Below are 8,389 nucleotides of genomic sequence, written 5' to 3' on the forward strand. Positions count from 1 at the left end.
TTTCAACAGGAAACAAGGTCAAACATTCAGAATTTAGGCAATCAAATTACTCAATTGGCTACGTCGGTTAGTAAATTAGAGGCTCAAAATTCTGAAAAACTACCTTCACAACCAGAGATAAATCCAAAGAAGAATGTTAGTGCAATTTTTCTAAGAAGTGGAAAGGAGATTCCTTCAGGGTCGATCCCACTTAAGGGAAGTGAACCGATCAAGGAAAAGGAAGAAGAAGCTTCCTCTAAATATCACGTGGGGTAAAATTCGATCCTCCTCTATTTCTTTCATCTCACACTCCATTACCTCATTTTCCTAGCAGATTAGCTAAGCCAAAAGAAGATGAGCAAGGAAAGGAGATCTCGGATACATTTAGGAAGGTGGAGATAAATATCTTATTATTGGATACTATCAAGCAAATTCCTAAATATGCAAAGTTCTTGAAGAAATTGTGCACAAACAAAAGAAGGATGAAGGAAAAGGAAAAAGTGGTGGTAAGTAAAAATGTGTCGGCTATCTTGCAAAAGAATATGCCAGAAAAATGCAAGGATCCAGGTATGTTTTCATTACCTTGTGTTATTGCTAATACGAAAATTGAGCGTGCCATGTTAGATTTGGGAGCTTCCATTAATGTCATGCCATTTTCTATTTATCAAGATTTGAAACTAAATGACTTGCAAAAGACTGGTGTAATGATTCAATTAGTTGATCATTCTTATATTCATCTCCTTGGAGTTGTTGAAGATGTTTTGGTGCAGGTTAATGAGCTCATATTTCCTGTCGACTTTTACATTTTGGAAATGGATGGTAATTCTTCATCAAAATCATCTTCAATTTTATTAGGACGACCATTCATGAAAATTGCTAAGACAAAGATTAATGTAGATGAGAGTGCTCTCTCCTAGAGTTTGATGGAGAGATTGTTAAATTTAATATTTTCGATGCAATGAAATATCCTAATAATGTACATTCTCTTTGCCATATTGATGTAATTGATCTAATTGTACACGAAGTATTTGCAAAAGAAAGTGTTAGTGATGAGCAAGAATTAGATGCACAATCTAATTTAGAAGGAATTAATTATGGGATTGGTAAAAAAGTATTATTATATAATTCTCGATTGAAGCTTATACCTGATAAGTTTTATTCTCAATAGATCGGCCCATTTATTATTAGTAATGTATTTTCCTATGGTGCAGTGGAAATTAAAAGCTTGGATTCAGATAAAATTTTCAAAGTGAATGGTCATAGATTGAAGATCTTCCATGAGGGTGAAATTGCTCAATTTCTCATTAGTTTTTCTTTGGATCACCTCATTTATTTGGATGACTCAAATGTTTATCATTCTGTCGAGCATAACGACGTTAAATAATTGTGCCATTGGGAGGCAATCCAAATGCTTTCTTTATTTTTATTTATACTTTTATTTTCTTACTTAATTCATTTTATTTTCTAATATTTTTTAATGAAGAAGTTCAATTTTTTTTCTGGCAGGAGACTAATTTCGATAAGGCGTGACCACGCCTTTTACAGCTCTCCCAGAAGCATTAACTGAATTTTTTTTTACAGAAGCTCGTTTCTTATAAGGCGTGACCACGCCTTGTTTCAAAACATCTTCTGTTTTGAAAACTGCTCTTAAGGTTACAGAAGCTCGTTTTTTATAAGGCGTGATCACGCCTTGTTTCAAAACACCTTCTATTTTATTTTGACGTTCATTTTTTCTACAGAAGCTCGTTTCTTATAAGGCGTGACCACGCCTTGTTTCAAAACATCTTCTAATTCATTTTGACTTCTCTACTTCATTTTCTTTATTTATTTATTTATTTATTTTTCTTATTTATTTATTATGGAACCAAAAAAAAAAAAGGAAGAAGAAGAAGAAATAAAGTTTTATTTTACAGCAGCCACCAACATTTTATTTTCTTTTGCAGCAGCCATCTTCCTATTTTCACTGGGCGGTTCTACCTCCTTTCCCACCATCACCATTGACTATTCAGTCCGAGTTGCTCGCAAATCAGGGGAGTTTCATATTTCATTTCATTTCTTTTGTGAGCCATTTTCTTTTTGATACATTGAGGACAATGTATAGTTTAGGTGTGGGGGATGAATATGATAATTACATGATTTCCTTTTCTTGTTGAAAATATTTTTTTTTTATGCTTAGAATTAGGTGGGCTTTAATTCATATGTGCTAATTTTTCTTTTACAACCTTGAGTTTTGTTTTGATAACCTAGAATACCATGTAAGTTATATATACATTTTTTGTTTGAGTTTTAATGCATAAAAGGGATAAGCATGATTACTGTTTCTTTAAAATTATCTGATGGTATCCCATTAGTTTATTGACTGAAAAATGCACAAGACTTGATACAAATTTGAACATTAAAGTGAGCTTTTGAGCCTAAGAGTAGTTCATTATATTTTGCTCTAATTATTTTTGTTGAGTGTTATCAAACTTAGTATGTTTATTCTAGAACTTGCTTGTAAATGCATGTTAAGACCATATCTTTGGATTGATGCTTTAATATAATAAGGGCAATTAGGATTAACCTATTCTTAGACTCTTAAAATACCTACTCTGTTGATTTTCCTTTTAGTTAACCACTTTGAGCCTATTTACCATTTTCTTTTTTTTTTCTTATTTTTAACACATGTTGTTTAACCCAAGATATTTCGTTTGATACCTCTATTTTTTTACCCTTGTCAAGACAAGAAGGGAAGTGTTGCATGGTACAAATGAAACAAAAAAAAAGATAAAAAAAAATAGAAAAATAGAAAAAAAAAATTTGATATTTATTCCTTTCATGAAAGAGGATAATTGGAGAAGTATTCATCAAATATATTAAATTGAATTGTTACATATTATTTCTCCAAAGTTTTTAGTGCTAATATAAGATGTGGGAATAAATCTCAAAGTTTTTGTAGTGTGTTTTATGATTATGTGACATAGTAATCATGCAGGTAACTAACCTTTTTGTCTTGATTATGAAACACTTTAATTTTTTCTTTTATCATACCCTTTCCTAAGCCCCATTACAACCCTTGTAAAGTCCCTTTGATTTTTGCATCTAATTCATGTGTAGTGGTGGAGACTTGATTCATTAGCAAGCTTATGGTAATAACATGCTATGTTTTGATCTTGAGAGCAAATGTACCCTAAACACTTTGAGAGTATTGAATGAAACCATTTTAGGGTGTTAAGTCTTGTTGTTTTGATTTTGATGAATTATTGAGATACATGTTCTTCTTACAAAATTTATCCTATGAGTGCTAATCTCTTGATTGTCATCATTATTCAGCTCGTTGATGTATGTTTAACTGATTTGGTATTTGTGGAGATTAAAAGAGATAAAAAGGAAGTAGAGAGGAGAATTGGTATGTTGAATTGAGGTATGCTTGAGGACAAGCGTAAATTAGGTGTGGAAGGAATTTGATAGGTCATAAATAGTTATACTTATTGTGTTTAATTCTCTTATATTTTGATTAGATAATGTGCTTAGTTGTAGAAATTGTGTTTATTCTGATCTAGATGGTGAAATATCAAGATATCAAGGATTGAGTGAAATTCAGCCAAAAGACATGTTTTAAAGCATCACTTGTCAAAAACCAAGTCTTTTGAAGAAAGAGCAAAAATTTGGGCAAAAGGTCATTTTCAAAAAGGCATGACCACGCCTTGCAACCCATGAGCTGCTGAAAGTTGCAAAAGAGAGTTTCAAATTTTTCAAAGATAAATTTGTGGTGGACCCATCTTTAGTTAATTTCCTTTATTTTTGGAAGTGTTGGATAAAGAAAATTTTCTTCCATGTATTTAGGATTTTAATTTGTTTAGATTACTCTTTATCTTATCCTTCCATATAGGGATAATATCATATAGGAAGTTTATTTTTTTTTAATAAGGATTCTCTTATTAGGGTTTAGGTTTAACTTCCTATATAATGAGGCTAGTTCCACCAAGTAAAGGGGGTTGAGTACTTTGAGATTCATATTCTTATTCTTCTTCTATTCTCTACAATTCTTGTGAATTCTTACTCCACCATGAGTAGCTAAGTTTTTAGTTTTTAATTCAAGAGTGAATAAATTCCAATTGTGATTTTGTGAGGCTTTGTACTTAACATAATTCTTCTTTGATTCAAGTTTCTTTATTTCTTGTTCTTATTATTTATGAATTATTGATATTGATTGAACTAATAACTCAACTTTAATATTGATTTTTCTATTGCTAAACTTTGAGTTTATGATCCGTAATTGTCATGAACGATTGACACAAGTAGCAGGGAGCTGGCTCATGTGTGTGTGATTGCGGCTTATTCAAATTACATAGCTTGCATGATAGGTTCTAGGGAAATAAAGGAACAAGGTTAATTCAATTGCAGTTATCTCAATTAATTAATATTGGTTTAGTCATTCTCATTATTTTTAATGCTATCATTAAGTTGATATGGAATGCTATCGTGCCCAGTTGACTAATGGTAAGTTTTGATTTGGATGTTGGGTTTGAGTTAATTATATTAGGAGAATTACACTTATTGCAGCTTTTTCGAATAAGTAGACTAAGTACTTGAATAAAAGAATTGATATTTTAACCTATGATCATGATTACAATTGGATGGAATTAACATTATTGAATTGAAAATTTGTTAAGATTGATTTTTATTTACTTTAATATTCTGCCTTCATTATTTTCTGTTTATTCATAATTTTAATTAAAACATTCAAAATTTCCTCATTTTTATTTTACTTTGAGAAGCTATCCACATTGGTTCCCTTAGGATTCGACCTGGTTTCACTATTTCTACAAGTTAGTTTAGGAAAATCAGTAATTTATTTTGAAGGGCTTCGACAACCTGTTCACCACCATCAGTCAAACCTCTCCAAGCATTCCCCAAAAGGAATACTTTTACTCTTTTTCATAAAGAGCATTCTCAAATGGCAAACTAAAAAATGCTAGCAAATTGTGAGGCGGTTAAGGTTCTTCAATATTTAATTGAAAAGTCATATCTCCATTTACCCTTAAATATAAAGGAGCAAGGGATTATAAGGTTAACTCCTTATAGGATTACAATATGCATGTTAGGTTCTATGTATCTATATGTTATCAATTTAGAAAATAGAAGTGTCTGATAGATAAATCATAAAATGTGGGGGCTAGTTAACCATTCATTTATGTTGTATTTTAAAAATAAAAAATAAAAAAGGGTTTTTCTTGATTTTTCAATGTTCTTAGCATTTTACTATTCTATATTTTTAAATATTAAATAAAATAAAAAATTCGCTAAATTTAAAAGAAAAGAAAAAATTCCAAGTACTGTGTACTTTTTTATTCCACTCTTTTCTCATTTATTATTGACGCTTGTATTTATTTAAAAAGAAAAAAAATCATCTTTGAGTCCTTAGATTTGGATCCTTAAAGTAATATGCAATTTTATTAAGTTTTTGAACTTTCGTTTTAAAGATTTTTTGCCCAATATAGAGCATATAAGATAATTGAGGAGTGACTCTCCTCAAATTTTTTTTTACTCTATCTAGAGGAATAATATCTTATTAAATTCCATTTAATAACTCATGTTTATTCTTAAAAGTAAGAATAAGATGAAAAACTTTTATCTAAAATGTATGGAGATTTTCAAATTTCTTTTTATATATGATTTTTTTTAATTTATATATTAAATCTTGTAGTCTTACTGATTTCGATTAACTAAATAATTGAGTAATTATAGATGGTGTGATTATAGATGTTAACAATTTTGTATTTTTAATAATAATTAAACTATAAAGTTACTGAATATTTTGATTATAGAACAAAAGTAGTTAATTTTGTTTAGGGCTGGGCATAGATCGTGGATGTTGTTGAACTAAAAAACAGTTCTGAAAAATACAAAAACCAAAATAATTGAAAATTTTTTGCACTTAACTGTACCGAACTGTAATTTTTTTACCATTATTGTATGATACTGGTTCTTGTTGAACCTTAAGGGTTTTTAAATTATTTTGATGGTCATAAATAATCATTAAAAGTGTATTTTACTTTTTGCCTTTGAGTGTTCTCTTAAAAGTTTTAACACAATTTCTTCGAATTACAAGTAAAGGCAAAATAAGATAGTGTCACTCCCATGAACATTTCTTCCCACCCATGAAGAACGTAAATAGAAAAAAAGTAGAAAAAGGACAGAAGACCTCATGGCTTCCAGTCCCAGCAGTGAACTTTATCCTTCACACTCATGAAAACCTTTTCTTCAGTTTTTATAGAAAAAGGACAGAAGACTTCACGCCTTCTATTCCTAGTCGTGAAGATTAAGATTTACGCCTATGACTCTATATTCATGGTCGTGAAGGAGGGTTTCTTTATTTTTTATGAAAGGGGATAAAGAGGTTCACGAGTTTTAGTCCCAACCGTGAATATTAAACTTCACGCCCGTGTAGACTAAGATTCCTAGCCATGGATAATTATTCATGGGTAGGACGAATTACCAAATTTTTGAAATCCAATTTGGCGTTGAGGCTTCACACCCTTGAAGAAAAGGTCATGCTCATGTAGCTGCATTTATTATAGTAGTTGAACGGCTATTTACACTTTATATGAAGCTTCGATGACTCTATTTCATTAGAAGTATATAAACCTTATTTCTAAGTGATTTAGGATAAGAGAATTTATTTTGAACAAAAGTGTATATACTCTCAACAATCACGAAAACCTTTCTATTATCATCTTGTGAACAAGTTTCAAACTTAAACTTGATTCTTGGATAGTTAAGTGATTTAATTCTTGTATCTGAAGCTCGAGTTTGAGTGAGTGGGTAGAGATTTAATTACTCATGCAACTAAGATTGAGTGTCTTAGGTTATGGGTTTGAGTGTTAGCCATTTAAAAAAAAAACACTTTGTGTAAGTTGTGTGTGAGCTTGCAAAACATAAAGGTTCTATCTACACCTAAAGTATATTGTTAATCGATTCAAACTTTCAATTGTGATTGAGGAGAGGACGTAGGCTAGAAGAGCCGAACCTCTATAAATCGAGTGTCTTTCACTTTATATTTTCAAGCACTTAATTTCCTATTCTTGCTTCATTCATAATTTTAATTTTTCAATTCTACATCAAATCCACAATTCACCCCACCCCCATCTCTCCCCCCTCCCCCCTTGAGTGATTTTGGTATTTCAGTTCTTTTGGTGATAATCGAACAAGAACCACACTAAGATGAAACTATATTATACCGATCCAAGACTAAACCACATAACCAATTTTAATATACGTTTCAATTCTATTCCAATTAATCCCTATTTCATGGCCACATATCTTTCAGGCTAAGGAATGGGAAACCTTTCTCCTATTACATGAATCCAATTTTCATTTCATCCGGGAAAAGCCATCTTTTTCTCAATAATGCCTTTGTCATTTGATCCAATACCGTTCCGTTAGATAGGAACAGATTTGATAAATACTGATAACTCTCGGATAGAGTATTCGAACGGAAAAATCCATTAGATCATGAACTATTGGTTCTAAGCCATCTCTGGCGATGAATCAACAATTCGAAGTGCTTTTCTTGCGTATTCTTGATAAACCAACATTTATATATAGATGTAGGAGGATCCGTTTGGGAAGTAAGAAGCCTCTTTGACATCTCTTCATTTGCAAAAAATTCTCGATGTGAAAACATAGAGACAAGGGGCTGATCTTTGAATAAGAAAAAGAGTGGATCTGCAGGGTCCCAAATGAATTGGCTTATTCGAAAAAAGCCTTATTCTTTGGAGGATCTATCTCGTATCTGGTACTGCATGGCTCCACTCTGCAAGAACTCCGAATCATTCTCTTGAAGCTCATCCTCTTCATTATAAATGATATGCTTGCCCCGAAATGACTTGGCCTAATAGGGAAATCCCAATTCATTGGGCCTTTCGATACAATCAAATAGAAAGCCCCAAGGGCGCCATATTCTAGGAGCCCAAACTATGTGATTGAATAAATCCTCCTCTATCTGGTACGGGTCGAGGACTTCTTCTCCTTCCCCTTCTTCAAACTCCGATTCATATTTTTCATAGAGAAATCTCTGATCAAGGATAGAACAAGATCCATTTTGCATCATATCTAAGGGACTTCTTGGTTCAGGCTGAAGAAGCAATATCACTCGATCATTATCAAACTGACTGCAATCTTTTTCTGTCCGTGAGGATCCCACCAAAGCGCTTTCTACTTCTAATAGGCCATGAACTAGATTAGAATCATTCTCAACAAGTCCATAATAAGTGATCCCATTTTTTCATCGGGTCCGAGTAGAGACCAAAGGTCTTGAGCAACCGATCCAGCAGAACAACTCAAAAGATAAAGAAGTATCGTTAATTTCTTCATGCTCGTTCTAAGTTCGAAGTACCATTTGTACAAATAAGAATCCCCTTCGTTA

At 31.8% G+C, this 8,389-nt stretch overlaps 1 pseudogene; it reads right to left on the bottom strand.

The window, feature by feature from the left end:
* Window positions 1-7,263: 7,263 nt before the first annotated feature.
* Window positions 7,264-8,389, bottom strand: part of LOC125370858 — a 6,820-nt pseudogene continuing 5,694 nt past the window's right edge.

Source organism: Ricinus communis, chromosome 1 (genome assembly GCF_019578655.1).
Source record: "Ricinus communis isolate WT05 ecotype wild-type chromosome 1, ASM1957865v1, whole genome shotgun sequence".
Taxonomy (NCBI): domain Eukaryota; kingdom Viridiplantae; phylum Streptophyta; class Magnoliopsida; order Malpighiales; family Euphorbiaceae; genus Ricinus; species Ricinus communis.